Source organism: Suricata suricatta, chromosome 1 (assembly GCF_006229205.1).
Source record: "Suricata suricatta isolate VVHF042 chromosome 1, meerkat_22Aug2017_6uvM2_HiC, whole genome shotgun sequence".
NCBI classification, from domain to species: Eukaryota; Metazoa; Chordata; class Mammalia; order Carnivora; family Herpestidae; genus Suricata; species Suricata suricatta.
This window is the reverse complement of record NC_043700.1, coordinates 178,453,071-178,470,411: the sequence shown is the minus strand read 5'-3', so window position 1 is coordinate 178,470,411 and position 17,341 is coordinate 178,453,071. Positions and strand designations below refer to the sequence as shown.

Sequence of the window (17,341 nt, the reverse complement as noted above, 5' to 3'; positions counted from 1 at the left end):
CTAATATGATGAGATTTTAAAACACAGCAGAACATAAAACTATTTTTATATTCAAAACAAAATAGGATATGATTAGTTATTAAGTGCCATGAACATTGTTGTGAAGAAATATTCTCTGTTCATTTGCTTTATCAACAAACATTCCATTGTTTTCTGTGGTTAGTGGGAGGCGCGTCTCTGTTTGCCCCTCCTTGCATCCTTCTACACTGCCTGCTGGGTCTCAGGTACTGCAAAGGCTCCCAAACTCTCCAGCTTCTGGTTGAGTTCAGCCCTTAGGGTGCTCTGGCTTGAGTAAGAGGAGACAGAAAAGAGAAATGGAATGTTCCAGCTCCCTCCCAGAGGCCTGGCTGCAGTTGGGCGCACTCTCTGACTGAAGGTCACTTCCACCTCTTGCCTTCTGTACCCCCAAACCCCACCAAGTTCTAGCAGTTGCTCCACCTTCATTTCTTCAGGTTTCAGGACTGCCCAGTTGGCCCTGCTGTTAGGCATCTCAGAGACTGTACTATTTCTTGTGTTTTCTTTATATACTTTGCAAGTAGTTTCTTTATTAAACTCCTCTCAAACTACCCAATATACATATTTCGTATCTTTTTGACTTGGCCTCTGATTGATCTATTAATTGAATGTTATTATACAGGTAAGCCTATTGCTTATAAACGTCCTCAAAATTATTTAGCTTCTAATGGAATTTATCTTACTTTTTATTACTTACTTGCTTTACTTATTATTGAAGTTTTAAAAACATGTACCTATTTCTCATTTGTTTCAAAAATGGCTTCATGGTGGGGCACCCGGGTGGCTCAGTCGGTTGAGTATCTGACTCTTGCTTTTGGCTCAGGTCATGATCTCATGGTATGTGAGTTCAAGCCCCATGTTAGGCTCTGCGCTGAAAGTGCAGAGCCTGCTTGGGATTCTTTTTTTCTCTCTCTTTCTGCATCCCTCTCTCTCCCTCTTTCTCTCTCAAAATAGGTAAACAAACTTAAAAATAGATGTATAGCATATTTTGTTTAGCTTATGGGTCAGTCTGTTTTAAAAAAGATGATAGGTAAAAATCAAATAATATTTCTATGACTTCTGACATTTTAAGTAATTTTATGCCCATACAAATCAGTAGCAACATTTTCTTCCAAATCATAGACTAAATATCACTCAATCTCTTCATAATATAAAAATTGGGAAGCTGTTGGCTAATGACTCAATTTTTGATGTAATGTTTTTTGCTCAATAGCTTAAATCCATGGCAATGTTTATATTTGTTACATTGTATTGAAAGCTTTTAGGCTAATAAACCATGTGTTTCTAAACATTGTTTATTATAAAAGAATAATCTATCCCCAAAATAACAACCCACAGAGAGTAAAAACAGCATATGCCTGAGTCAACAACTGCTAAGATCTAGGATCGAATGGTGACTAACGGATTTAATAATCTGGAAATATGGAATATTGACACTACCAAAACTGTATTCAGATGACTAAATTGATGTCACCCTTTTTACCACCCTGCATAACTTTAATGTTTTTGATGATAGTAGTTGTGTTTTATCTAGTATCAAAGCATGCTTACATCATTCCCCCCATATAATACTTTCACCAAATGCTAATTATTTTACTAATTTTAACATAACTTCTGCTGTTAAAATGCATAATCGTAGTTTTTTCTTTTTTCAGTTCCAAAAGTATTGGTCTTAAAAGAGTTGAACTAAATTCAAAATGTGATACTCCAGAAGAAAAAAAAAAAAAAGAAAAACCACAGCTGAAGGAAACAACATTAAGAAAAGTCAAAGGAAATGACAAATCATAGCAAATAACAAGACAATTTATCCCTACTGAGAAAGACATCACAATTCAATTTGCTAAATTATTTTATTTATCTCTGAGCAGCAATATGACTGATCTATCTGTTTTGATGAACACTAAAACTTTGCTGAACAGAAAATTGCACTGCTTCCAACATGTCAACTTTGGATACAGCAAAAAAAGAGATGTGAATTAAATTGTTTTTGAATACACTGCATTAAAAGATGAATTGTCAGCTTACAAAAAATATCTCTCCAGTAGCTTTATTTGAACCAACTACTTTTCTTAAGAGGAATCACATAAGTGTGTAAACTAAAATAATAGTTGATAATGTCTTGGTTCCTACCATTGAAATGTTCCTGAAATTCTAAATGCAGTAAAAGCCTATGAAGATTATACAAAGAAAAATATCTCATTTAATCAAAGACACTGACAGTGAATTAGAAAGAGTTTTATAGTTTCAGACTAAACAATTTAGCAAAACTCTAAATTTCAGTCCTTTCCTTCATGCATTTATGCATTTTACTATTTATTGAAATACTTCTAAGTGCAAAGTTTGTCTTAGGAAGTGGGGACTAGATATTGAAACTTTCCTGTCTTCAAGCAAAATAAAAAAGGTCAGAGGATTTCATCTGAGTGCGTGGAATGGCCATATCCCTGAAAACTCTCTAAGTATACCAGAACCATGTAACTGGACCCTTTGCCCTACTCTTGAGGAGCCTGGAAAATGAAATCTAAGATGAGATCTGAAAGATGAGGAGGAATTATCTAAGTTCATGAAGGGATTTCCAAGGAAACATAATAACATCTTCAAAAGGCTGGAAATGAGAGGGCCCTGTACCACTCGGGATCCCAAGAGATTGAGTTTGGTAAGAACAGAGGTGAAGTCTCTACAGAGGACATTGTTGACATGGAATAAGATGAGGAAAGAATTTTTAGAATTGTGAGGTAAAAAAAAAAAAATGTTATTCGTGGTTGGCTCCAAATCCCAGTTAGGAAGGAAATGAGCTTTGGTAAGGGATATACTCAACCTGGGCTAAGAAGCAAGACTCTAAGCGAGGCTGGTAGCAAGCCAAGGGACAAGAATAGAGAAAGCTGATCTATCTGCATTGGAAATAAACTGGCTTTTATGGTTTGAGGACATGAGAAAATGAGATGGGGAGAGGAGATAGGAAAGCAGGGATCGAAATATGAAAGGGGACAAAGAAGTTATAAAACAGCTTTTTGAATCTATCCATTTTGCTGTGTTGAAAATGCCCTTTTATCACCTCTCCCCAAAGTATTCAGGACTGTCTACCACAAAGACAAAAGACATGTAGGATTTTTACTATTTTGTTTTGTATTTGTGGAAATCAAAGAAAGAATCCACATCTATTGGGATATCAGGGCAACGATGGGCAGAATTGCCTAATAGAATCCGTAGGTAGAGTGGAAAACAGGAGAAACCTAATGGAGGACCAGGAGGAGGGGAAGAGGGAAAGAGAGTTGGAGAGAGAGAGGGATGCAAAACTTGAGACAAATTCTGAAAATGAACTGAGGGTTGAAGGGGAAGGGGGAGGAGGGAAAAGAGGTGGTGGTGATGGAGGAGGGCACTTATGGGGAAGAGCACTGGGTGTTGTATGGAAACTAATTTGACAAAAAACTATTTAAAAAAATAAAAAAATAAAAGTAAAAAAAAAAAAGAATCCATAGATAGAGTAAAATAGTACTCCAATGGAGAGAAGGTGTAGGAGTGAGAGGTGAACCTGTAGAAGTGTGGCAGAGGGTGTGAGACTGTTCACACAACAGTGTGCAGGATTTGGAGCCAGTTCTCAAGATTCCAAGGAGCGGGAGTTCTAGCTGATGCCTAGGAGCCATAGAAGGTGGGGAAGTCTGGGATTGACGATTGACTGAAGGATGATGGCAGTGGGAAGCAGGGTAGTGTCTGACGTCATCTGAGCTCTTGATACATGGTGGAAACAAGCTTGGAAGGAGACAAGACTGAAAGCAGGGAGGCCGGTCAGGGAAACATCTATGTGGGGTCATTTGCAAAACCACTCTGGACTCTGATTTCCTCAAAGGGCTCCCCAGACTGTCATCTCAGTTAGCCTGGTTCCAACCTGGGTGCTCAGATCAGGTGCTGAGACTTTGGTAAAAGACCACCCCTTGTCTTGTAGGAGTGTTCAATACAGTTGGGTGACTGCGTGTATGTGAATGCGTGCACTGGAGAGGGAATAATTATAAACCGAGCAAGAGGTAACAACATCATTCAACTGGTTATTATTCCAAGGCAATTTGTGAGTATAAAATTGTGTGTGTGTTTACTCATTCAATAAGAAAATTGTTGAGAGCTCAACTGAATCAAATCGGAAATGTATATGCCCCATATTCTGTAATTCTGCTGTGGTAGAAAAGGAGACCTCAGTTCAGAGACTATCAGTCTTAATAAGCAGTTAATGAAGGAGCTTGGAATAAAGGCAATCTGTTCAATTGGGTGCTTTGAAAAGACAAGCCGGGAGCTAGCCATTACTTCTTGTTAATAGACGCAGAAGCTAATGAATCTAAAATTTATATTCCTGTTACCATAACATTTAAGTTGCATCTCTATACTCTTTCTGTACCTTGTCATCATAGAATTATGTTTTTTTTTATAAATATCTACTTGCTAAGAAGAACGAAGAGCCTTCCTGTAATATTGAAAAATCTCTTTTCAATAACTGTAAGAATAGACTATAAACTCAAGACTAGTAATGTGTGTTAAAGGAAAGTATATTTGTTAGAACAATTCCAAGGAACTTTTCTTTCTTAAGACTTAAATGCAGTTTGTCATTGGAGGTTGATTTTAAATGGATCCTAGAGACAATGACAGCATTGATCATACAAGTTATTCAATTTGTATAAAGGAACCGTGGATATTTTCTTAAAATTAAAACTGTAACTAATGACTCTCACAGGCTCCTACAATCACATCTGGCCCTTAGCTCTGTCTCAGTCTACTCGGGCTGACATAACAAAATAACATAGTTTGGTTGGCTAAAACCACAGAAATTTATTTTTCACAGTTCTGGAGGCTGGGACGTGCAGGATCAGGATGCCAGCACTGTCTGGTCCTGATGAGAGCTGGCTTCGAGGCTTACATACCGCCTTCTCACTCTGTCCACACGTAATGGAGGGAGAAAAGAGCAAGTCCTCTCATGTCTCTTCTTACAAGGACACTAATTCCATCACCAGGACCACATCCAATTGACTTCTAAACCAGTTTATCTCCCAGAGGCCCACTTCCAAATGCTATCAGACTGGGGCTAGGGCCTCAGCATATGAATTTTGGGGGTGGGGACACAATGCAGTGCATAGCAGTCCCCCTGTGCTTGTATGATAGCCTTCCCTTCCCCCTCTGGAGATGAAGGGCGTGGGCACCTGACTGAGCCCTCCCCCACCTTGTGCACTGGCTCTGAGTTCTTCCTGCTCACAGATGGCACTTCAAGTGCTCTTTTTTCTTCTGTATCCCCAATTTTCCTTTCTCTGCTGGACCACGGCCATCAGTGCACACAATACTATTTCTCTATCTTTAAAATAAATATGCAAATAAAATCTAGGAGATTTTTGAGCTACATGTCCCCCTTACATGAAGCTTACTGCCTCATTTCTTTGCTCGCCATTATAGCAAATCACCGCAAGTCATGCGTCCATATTCACTCTCACTAACTTCTCTCCCTCCATCCTCTCAGTTTTAAAAAGAAATAATGCCATGATTCAAACATCAAACAATATAGAAAAGAAATCTTGCTTTTGTTCCTGCCCCTCCCAATTCATACATGAACCATTCTGTGAGTATCTAACTTTCTGAACTTTTCTTTTACACTGAAAAGTCAGTACACTATACAGTCTGTCCTGTTTTCTTTGGTTTTACTCAAACACGCCTGAAGATCTCTCCACCATCCGTGTTTAAAGAACTTCTTCATTCTATTTCATCTTTGAAATTATTTTTTAAATAATTTTTTATGTTTATTTATTTTGAGAGAGAGAGAGAGACAGCATGAGAAGGGAAGAAGTGGAAGACAGTGAATCCCAAGCAGTCTCAGTGCTGTCAGCATAGAGCCCAATGTAAGGTTTGAACTCACAAAACCGTGAGACCATGACCTGAGCCAAAACCTAGGTGCCTGTATTTTATCTTTTTAGTGGCTGCATGTCATCATTATTCTGTCATTCCTCTCTTGATGAACACTTGCTTGTTATTGTCATACAAACAATGCTACTGGTATTTCAAATGTGTGCAAGTGTCTATGCAGAATAATTTCCTAGTAGTAGACTGTTCACTCAGAAGGTAAATGCATCTGTAATTTATTACCAAGTTTTTGCTTCTTAGGAGTTGCTCCATTTTCTACTCCAACCGACACCATATGAAACTGTTATTTTCCTGAAGCCATGCCAACCAAGCATATTGTCATATTTCGCATGGAAAGATGAACCAAAAAATCATATTTAAGTGTGGTTTTATTTTGCATTTCTTTAATTAAAAGTACCACTGGGTATTTTTCCCATATGATTAAGGAGCTCTTGTTATTTCTTTCTTTGTGAACAGTTTTTATACACAAAGACTTTTCCTTTTTTTTCCCCCTGTGGATTGCTGTTCCTTTTCTTCTCAATTTCTTTGAGCTCTTTATATACTAAAGAAATTATTCCATTATCTGGGACTCGAACACATTATCCCTTTCAACTTCTTCAAATCAAGTTTTTTCCCATCACGCATTACTAAAATTTCCATTGTTGAGATCAAACATGACCTCCATGTACTAATCCAATAATCAATTCTCAGTTCTTGTCTAACTTGATTGGCTGGCAGTTTTCCATACAATAGATCACCCCTCCTCTTTGAAATACTTTCTTCACATGGCTTCCTGGATGCCAAACATGCTAGCTACATGCTAACAATTCTAAAACTTGTATCTCCATTCTGCAACTCTCCACTGAATGCCAGTCTCTCCTGTTACCTCTACACTTGGGCCCATGAATGGAATCTCAAACTCAATGTATTCTTCTGAGTTTTTTATCCTTCCAAATGAATTTCTTCGATAGGATTACTCATTCTCTATCCTTTCAGTAAAGGAAAACTCTATCCTTCCAGTTGCTCAGGCAATTAATCTCAAACACAACTTTGACCCCCTTTTTTCTCACTCTCATGTTCAATACATCAGCAAAGCCTGCTGCCTTTACTTTCACAATGTAGCTACAATCAGATTTTTCTCTCCAACTGAACCTCTAACACCTTATCCCAGACATCATGGTCTGTTTCCAGATCACTGCATTAGTTCCTAACTAATTTCCCTGTTTTAGCCCAGCACACCTTCTAAATATTCTCACCATAACCATCAGAGTGATATTTCTGAAAAGTTAGCCAGATTATATTGTTTTTCTATGCAAAACTTTCCAGTGGCTTCCCTTGACACTCAGAGTAGAAGTTGGAGTCATAGTAATAGCTTACAAGATTGCATATCAACTGATCATTTGTCAATCCATTCTCCCCAACTTATGTTACTCTAATCATGCTAGTAGTTTCCTTGCTCTTACTTGGACATGTCTACCACGGGGCTTGCATTTGAAATCCTTCCTGTCTTGAAAGTTTTTTCTGCAGCTACCCATGTGGCTAGCTGGCTTTCTTTCTTTCTCTTCTCTTCTCTTCTCTCTCTTCTTTTATCTTCTTTTCTCTTTTCTTCTTCTTCTTCTTCTTCTTCTCCTTCTTCTTCCTTTTTTTGCTCATATTACATGTTATCCTTGAAGTCTTCCTTGAAAAGCTCTTTAAAACCATTAGTTCCCACTCTCCCAACACATAATTCCCTATCCAGCATCAGTTCATTACACTTTAGATTGGGATAACATTTGTCACAAACCTAATACATATTTTTATTATTTAATATTTATTGTTTCTTTCATTGTACTAGGATATAAGTTCCTGAGCAGAGGGATTCTCACCTGTTTTATTATTCACTAATATCACTTAGTACATGGCCTAACTTGCACCATGCACTCAGTAATTATTCATTAACTAATTCAGTAATTAAGAAGTATATTCCTCCTTATGGTAAAAAGTTTTAAAGTAAAATAATGTGACTCAGTATATTTAGAACAAGAACCAAGTCTCAGTTTTACCTCTACAACAGTTGAAGAGCACTAGTGAGAACAAGATAAACGAGACGTGTCCCTGCTCTTGAAGGAACTGAGAGTACAGCAAGAGTAATGTTTATATGTAATCCAAAGTAAAAGAGATCTCAAAGTATATGCTAAACAGTCATTATTCATTGTGTCTTCAACTTATTTCAGGATTGTGACCAGTGCTTCAATTTACAATTCACTTTAATTGCATAAGTATTGCAATTCATATGCAATTGCATATGCATTGCAAATGCAGAAGTGTTGTATCATTCATAACTGCTAAGACTCTTATGTTATTGCTGTTGGAAAAGCAGCCTAGAGAGCTTATATGATTCATTGTCAGACCTGCACCAGAGACTGATACTTCCCTATCCAACATCTATCTTTCTTAACCAAAGAAAGCCAATTTTATTAGGAGTGATAATGCTCTCAGTCAATAAGCTTCATGTTTCCAGATCTGATGTAGTTGGCTCTGGCCAAGCAAAGAAGAGATGTGTAAGATGTGTGAGACTTCAGGGAAGCTTCCTAACCAGAGGTGCCTCGACTGGACAGCATGTCCTTCTTGTTCTTTCCTTTCTCTTTTCTGCTTTCCCTTCTAGGAGCCATATCTGGTCCTCACTGCATAGTTTTCTTTTCTGTTTTTCTTTTGTTTTGTTTTGGAGATGTACAGTAGCCACTTCAGAACACACACACACACACACACACACACACACACACACAGCCATGCCTGAGATGCTAATATACTTTCTCCACTACAAATACATCTTTATGCTGTTTAGGAAAGAAAGGGCAGTGTTCAGAGCACAGGGAGAGATCTAGTGCAGCTGAGGAAAGAGAAAAGAGTATCCAGGGGCAGAAACAAAAAAAGGAGTGAGTCCAGATTATAAGAGATCTCCTACTGCTGACAGAAGAACGGGATTACTGAGAATAGAAAATTTGGATACCTCCACTCCCTATTTTCTCACTAGCAAGCAGCAAACTACCAATGTTAGCAGTAAGCTTCTGAAGGAGAGACATTCTTAGATTAAGCACAAATGGAAGACTTAAAACAAAGATGCACACTAATACCAATTTTTCAACATCATAGTGAAGATTTCAGGCAGTGCAGTAAGGCAAGAATAAAAATGCTCACAGTTTGGAAAGGGAAAAACAGCACTATTCACATATAATATTTGTTATAGAGGTGTCTGGGTGGCTCAGTTAGTCAAGCATCTGACTTTGGCTCAGGTCATGATCTCACATTTCTTAGGTTTAAGCCCCCCATCAGACTCTGTGCTGACAGCTCTGAGCCTCAGGCTTGCTTTTGGATTCTGTGTGCCCTCTCCCTCTGCCACTCCCCTCCTCTCTCTCTCTCTCTCAAAAATAAATAAACATTAAAAAATTAAGAAAAAAGATTGTCTATGTAGAAAATCCCCCAAAATCTATCAAACAAGCTACTAATACTAACAAGTGGAGTTTAGTAAGATCACAGGATACAGGGTCACTATACCAAAAATCCATATTACTGTTGTGTACTGGCAATAAATAATTGGAAAGTGAAGTAAATTTTTAAAAAGCACCATCTAAAACAGCACCCAAACCATTAAATATATAGACAACAGGTCTGCATGTTGAGAACTATATAATGATAAAAGAATTTAAAAAAATCAAAGGAGACCTAAACAAATGGAGAGATATGTTGGGTTCATGGATTGGAAGTCATCAAGTTTTCCCCAAGTAATCTACAGATTAAACACAATTCCAGTTAAATTTCTAGTAGGGTTTTTTCCAGTAAAAATTGACAAGCTGATTTCTAAAATTTATATAGAAAAGCAAACAAACTAGAAAAGCTAAAACATTTTGAAAAAAGAACAAAGTTAGAGGATACATACTATCCATTTTCACAATTTATTTTAACACTACAATAATCATGACAATGTAGTATTAGTGAAATTATGGACAGATAGGTCAATGGGACAGAACAGAAAGTTCAAAAATAGATGCAACGTATATGTGTAGCAGAACAAAAAAAAAGTAAAAGCCATTCTTAGCTCTCAAGTCATACAAAGTGGTCATGGGCCAGATATGTCTATCAACTGTAAGTATCTGAGCCTGGACCTGGGAGGGTGGAAAAGAAAATTGGACAGTCCCTTAATGGTGGAAATGGTGCCAGAAACTTTTGTCTACCTAGAGACTTTCTTTACATGAGAAAGAAATTAATATACAAATGTATGAGTTACTATTACTTTGAGTTTTCTATTATATGCAAACATCCTAACTGTTAAATCTCTCTTAAAGGAAATGTACATATTGCCACTGCCTCAGAAGACATTCCTTGGATGTTCCCTTTAGGAGGAATATTATGAGCAAAAGCAGGTTTGTGAAAAAAATTATAAGGGCACATTTAGTAGAGATATTCAAATTGAAGAATTTGCTGAGGAGGTTAAGTTCAGCCATTTTGATAAATAGTATTTCATTGATATATCAGGTGGAGACAGTTAATTACAGATCTGAATGTCAGGCTGAGCAGTTTGAGCTTGATTCAATAGGTAATAAAGAGGTATTGTAGGTTCTTAATCCCAGGTAGTTCAGAAGAAAGCCATATTCTAGAAGAAGGCATTTGTTAGTGGTGTATTCTGGACTAGATGACGGAAGCTTGGTGCTGATTACCCTGGAGGGATTATGCCTGAAAGCTTGAAATGAGAGTAGAAAGAATAACTTAATCCTGAGAGATAGACCACAGTTCAGGGCTGAATGCACAGAGTGATATTTTTTAAATAAATGTATGTAAGCATTAGAAAAGAAGGAAGATGCCTGATATACATATAGGTGATGAATTTCTGGTCTTTCAATCTCCAGAACTATTTTTAGCTGCATTATTTATCTTATACAGATGAGCTCCACTGTAGACCTGTATCATATACCTATGCTATTCAGTTATTTTAATTGAAAAATAAATGGTTCAAATTTCATAACATTGTTTATCATCTGATACAATTTTATATCATTTAGCTAAATCTCTGAATCTCTTCCAATAAATAGGTAAGAACACATCTTGATTTGTAGTGAAATATTCTTTAATTTACCTGGATCAATATATTGACTTAATAATAATAACATTTCTAAAATTTTAAGGAGATAATATTTGCCAAAGGCTAAGGGCTCTACATATATCCTTTTTGTAGTCCTCATAAAAATCCCTTGACGGGGGAAGGGCAGCTGCCCACCAAGCTTCAGGCTTACCTTTAAGAGTGTGAAAATTTATCTGAGAAACAGCTGTCTTTCCAGGAGCCACATTTCATTATATCCATAACATTGTGGTGAAGCCTTGGGACTGGATATTACCAATAAATGGGGGTGAGAGTGTTATCGTTTCTGGGTTAAGTGGCCAAGAAAGCACAGGAGAGTTTCTGTGTTGCCTTTCTTCGATCACCAGCCAGCTAAACGTTGAGGGTCTAGAGGTAAATTCCAAGGAGATTCTAAGGGATGATACAGCAGAGCAACCTGGAACATGACCAACTGTGACGTGAATAAGAAATAAGCATTAATTTTCTTAAGCCACTGAGACTTTTGAGCCAAATCTGGCCTGCCTTCACTGACATAGTAGATATTATATACATTATCATTGATATATATTAGAAATGAGGTTTGGTTTGGTTTAGGTTTGCCTAAGATATCAAGTGTCATAACATACTCTTAACCATTACTCAATATCATCACCCTCTTACACAAATTTGTGAAGATTTGGTGCAATTGTTTTATAAGCTAGAAAGAAATTTGAAAACCCTACATTTCAAGGTGTGCAGTCTGTTTGCAAAGCCCCATAACCAGGTAGTACAGTAATATGAATTACTGATAAGTAACATGCATTTCGCTGAAAAAGTACCATCTGCTTAGAGAGGTTCAGTGATGGGATTTGCTATTTTGTTCCAAGTTCAATGGATAATTCCTCCTATTTTTTCTTATATATGATACAATATGACATAGGGGGAAAGTATAAGAGCTGAGTAGTCAGAAATACCTGGACCAAAACATGACCTGTATGACCTTGAGCAAGACATATAGCCATTCTGAGCTATGGGTCTTCCTCTGCTAAAGACAAATAGATTTACCAGCTCTTTAGAATGATGACAACTACTCATGATAAAAATCTTAATGAATTATTCAGTATATAATAGATCATAATTTAATTCAATGGAAAGCTATGTAGTTAATGCTTATTATAAACCAGATATTCTTTTAGCCACTAAGGATAATTAGCAAAATAGACAAATATTCTTGTCTCTTTCCATGTAACATATTCTATTTAATTTTATTTTTTCCTAGCAGTCCATAATAGAAATTACCATTTAGATGTTTCTAATTCTCCAAGATGGAGTAACAAAGATAAGATTTACATTCCTACCTAAAATAACAACAAACAGGCAAAAATATAAAATATTTCAGAAGACACTGGGCACCAGGCAATAATCCATAATGATCTCTAAGACTGAATGAAGTGAGTCCTCCCATTGCTGCAGCTTGCTGCCTTGAAAGAAGTTTCAGGTGACCAGGTTGGGACTGGAATCTCAGGTGATCTTGCTGAGGTTGGCAGACTGACACAGCTAAAGTTTACTGAAGAGAGCATCAGAGAAAAGAGAATTTCACAGAGAAACACTCAGATCTGCAGAATATCCACCTTGATTACTGGTCAGAGTTCTGATCAACGTATGTGTGTGAGAAATGACCCATGTTTGGGGAAAGAACCATTACAGAAGATTAGAGGAGATGGTATTCAGAACCTACACAGGACCAGGTATCATGCCTATCCTCTCAATTATGGGAGTGAGACACCAGCTAACTCTGGGGACATTAGGACATTGGCTAAAGTATACAGAAAGGTCTTGATTCAAGAGTAAAAAAAATAATGACCGTAGGCAAAATGCTGTCTTCATTCTGGCCAAGAAATATTAAAAGGAAACCCTAAAGAAACTAACTGATTCTAAGCAACTTAAATGAATTCTAGAACAAAGCTCAAGAACAAAGTTTAATAAGGAAATGAATCCCAGGACACAATACCATAAAGAATCACACCATTTAGTGCCCAATCAGAATGCTAGGTTCTATACAAGAAACCAGACATACAATAAATAATGAGAATAAAAATGATTCCGTCAAAACCAAACCAGAACTGCCACAAGTGTTAGAAAAAAAGATAAAAACATTAAAGAGTTGTTATAACTGTATTCTATATGTTCAAAACATTAACTAGAAACGTGAAAGACATAGGAAACCTAGATCAAGTTCCTAGAGGTAAACACTACAATGTCTGAGATGTAAAATGTAGTAAATATGCTTTGCAGTAGATTATACATTGCATAAAAATGAATTAATTTGAAGACATAAGTAAACAGGTACAAATTTTCAGCTATAAAATGAAGTCTGAGGATTTAATGTAAAAACATGATAACTATGGTTGATAGCACTGTATTACATAATTGAAATTTGCTTACACTTGAAACAAAATAATATTGTTTGTTAATTACACTTCAATTAAAAAATGAATATTTTTAAGAGAATGGAACCTGAATGTTCTCACACAGACACAAAAAGATAAGTATTTTTTATTTTTTTTTAAATGAGGGGATACATGTATTAGTTAACTAGATGGAGCGAATCCTTTTACAATGTATAATAATATCAAATCACCATGATGTATACTTTAAATATCTTACAATTTTGTTAATTATAGCTCAATAAAACTGAAGTTTTTAAAAAATAATAGATAAACTGAGTAACTCTACATGTGTGAACGACATTAACTTTGTAGTTAAAAATCTTATCACATAGAATACTACAGGTCCATATGGCTTCACTGGTAATTCTTCAAAACATATAAAGAGGAAATCAGAGAAATTCTAAGCAAACTTTTCAAAAAGACTGAAGAAAGACTTCCCAATACATTCTATGAGATCAGCATTACACAAATACCAAAGCCAGGCAAAGGCATTACAGTGAAAGAAAACTACAGACCAACATCTCCAATAAAGCTAGAAAAACTCTAAACCATAGCAAATTGAACTCAGTGATGTACTGAAATGACAACATATTATGATCAAATAGGCTTATCTCAGGATTGCAGAGTGGTTTAACATTAGAAAATCAATCTCTGTAATTTACTAAATTAAAAGTCTAAAAGTTATAATCTAAAAAAATTGATAATCTCTACAGATGCTGAAAGACCATTGGATACAACTCCAACATCCATCTCTAATGAAAACTTTCAGCAAACCAAGAATAAAAGGAAACTTTCTCAGCCTGATCATATGTAACTTTGAAAACCCTGCAACTAACTTAATGGTGAAAGACTAAAACCCTTCTCCCAGTATCAGAAATAAGAGATGGATATCTGCACTCACCTCTTCTATTAAACATTATAGTGCAGGTTCTAGCCAATGCAATCAGGAAGAGAGAGAAAGAGAGAGAGAAAGGAAGAAAGGAAAGAAGGAAAGAAGGAAGAGGAAGAAAAGAAAAAAGAAAAAGAAAAGAAAGTGAGGAGAAATAAAGAGAGGGAGAGAGAAAGAAAAAGAAAAAAGGAGAGAAAGGAAGAAAGGGAGAGAAGAAGGCAGGAAGGGAGGAAGGAAAAAAAGAAAGAGAATGAGAGGGAGGGAGGGAAGGAGGAAGGAAGGTACTGAGACTGAACATGATGAAGTAAAATTGTCTTTTTTCGAAGATGACATATCTATGTATAAATTCCATAAAATGTGCATAAAAACTTACTAGAGATAATAACTAAACTTAGTGCAATTGCATTTCTTTATACTGATGTTGAGTGTTAAACTAAAATAAAATTATAATAGCCTCAAAAACAAAATAAGTCAAAGAAATAATGCTACCATATTTCAAGACTTAGTATAAGTTATAATTTTCAATAGAGAGTGGCATAGGTGTAAAAACAGAAAACAGATTGAGAGAATTGAAGAAGACCTCTAATAAGTGAAAATCTGATTTTGAATAACAGTGCAGGCAAATGAACTGAGGATAGTCTTTGTGACAAGCAGTACTAAAACAACTTGATATCCATAAGAAGGAAATTCTTTTAATCCTTATCTCACACAGTTTATAAAAATTACCTCAAAATGTGTCAAATTTAATTTTAAAATTTAAAACTAAAATCTAAAATCATAAATCTAGAAGAAAATAATAATGATCTTAGATTAGGCAAAGATGTTGCATATATAAGAACAAAAGCATAATCTACTAAAGAAAACATATTGTGAAGTTGGACTTCATCAAATTAAAAATAAATGTCTGGTCTTTGAAAGACACTGACAGAAGAAAATACTTACAAAGCATATATAAGGGGTTCAACAACTTGTATCCAGTATATGTAAAGAACTCGCAAAGTTCAATAGGAAAAAAAAACAACCAGCCTAAAGAATGGGCAAAAGTTCTGAGCAGACACTTCTTAAAGGCATATAGGCTGGTATATAAACATATGTAAGATGCTCAATATCAGTAGTCATTAGGAAAATGCAAATTCACACCTTAATGAGACAGCATTACACTCCCAGCACAACTGGCTAACTTTAAAATTCTAATCATACCAAGTGCTGGTAAGGAGATGGAGCAACTAGAGTTCTCAAAAGCTGCTCCTGGGAACATAAAATGGCACTACTTCTTTGGAAAACAGTTTAGTTGCTTCTTAGAAAGTTAAACATATATACCTATAATACCTTCCATCCATCTCACTCCTAGGGATTTACCCAAAAGAAAAGAAGATGCATAGGCATACAACATCATTTACAAAAATACTCATATCAGCATTATTCATAATAACCCCAAACGACATCTACCCAAATATCCAATAAGAAGTGAATGGATAAACTGTTGTACATCTATATGGTGGAATAGTACTCAGCATTAAAAAGGAATGACCTATAGATACACAAAACGAGAAATCTCAAAATAATTATGCCAAAATGTATGAAACCAGATAAAGAGCACACGGTGTACGGGTGAACCTATAGGGTATTATGCTAATGGAAATAAGTCAGACAGAAAAGACAAATACCATATGATTTGACTCATGTTGGATCTAGAAGATGCACAAATAAATAAACAAACAAAAAGCAGAATCAGACCTATAAATAGAGACAGCAATAGGATGGTTGCCAAAGGGGCGGGGGTTGGGCAATATGGGTGAAGGGGAATGGGAGACAGAGTATCCCAGTTCTAGAATGAGTAAGTTACAGGAATAAAAGGCACAGTATTAGGAATAGAGTCAAGGATAAATAATGCAATAGCACTGTATGGTGACAGATGGTAGCTACACTCGTGGTGAGCACAGCATAATGTAGAAACCTGTCAAATCACTGTGTTGTACACCTGAAACAAATGCAACATAATATTGTGAGTTAATTACACTCAAATTTTAAAAATACAAAATAAAATTAAAGAGAAATAAACTAATACAGAAAACAGATCCATGGTTGCCTGGGGAAGTGTGAAAGGGAAGGCCAGGAGTAAGGGATTCCCAAAGACATGGAAAACATTTTGAGGATAATAGATGTATATAGTTCACTATTTTGATTGGAATTATTTATATGGAATTACACAGTTTATATATTTTGAGATGTATATTAAAACTCATTAAACATTTTAAAGATGTACAGTTTATTATATGTCTATTTACCTTAATTTAGGAATGTAAAAATATAAAAGGAAAGTAATGATCACTTGGGATATTTCCTGATTCAAACATGTGATGAATTCATCAAACTCTCTGTTTCCCAACGTTCACGCAACCATTTGCATTAGGGTTGGAGATCCCATTTAGTGTCTCTCCACTTAACTAGTGTTAGAAATTCATTTATTTATTTATTTTGAGAGACACAGAGATAGCACAAGTGGGGAAGGGGCAGAGAGAGGGAGAGAGAGAGAGAATCCCAAGCAGGTTCTGCACTGCCAGCACAGAGCCCGATGTGGGGCTTAAACTCATGAACCAGGAGATCATGGCCAGAGTTAAAACCAAGAGTCGGACACTTAACCAACTGAGCCCCCAAGGCATCCCTAAAAATTATGTTTTATTATGTGTACATAAACATATTGTATGCTAAATGTCTCTGCTAATACGGTCTTCAAATTGACATTCAAAGCATTACTGCTCCTTAAAGATAAAGTTGGTCACTAGTCATCAGTAGTCACTTTTATTTGATGTGTATTTATAAGATCATAAAAGCACTGCATGCTCACACCTAAAAAAAATTATAATTTTGCCCAAGAATACAGAATGCAAAATGCAAGTCCTGCCCACCCCTCACTTCTAAATACTCCTTTAAGATTACCAGTGAGGGTGACAGAGCTGATGAACTGCCATTTCCAGTCCTTACTGATGCCTGCAATCACTTATTTCCTTTTGTGAACTGAAAGTACTTGTATAGAAATTATGCAGT

General features: G+C 36.1%; 1 protein-coding gene and 1 long non-coding RNA gene across 4 annotated transcripts in view; both read right to left on the bottom strand.

Annotated features, from left to right (window-relative positions):
• LOC115298956 overlaps nt 1-11,347 on the bottom strand; it is a 41,292-nt gene extending 29,945 nt beyond the window's left edge. The window contains exon 1 of the long non-coding RNA XR_003911911.1: nt 11,151-11,347. This is a non-coding gene — a long non-coding RNA (uncharacterized LOC115298956). The remainder of the gene's footprint in view (nt 1-11,150) is intronic.
• KCNIP4 (potassium voltage-gated channel interacting protein 4) overlaps nt 1-17,341 on the bottom strand; it is a 1,120,978-nt gene that overhangs the window by 379,529 nt on the left and 724,108 nt on the right. The window lies entirely within an intron of this gene.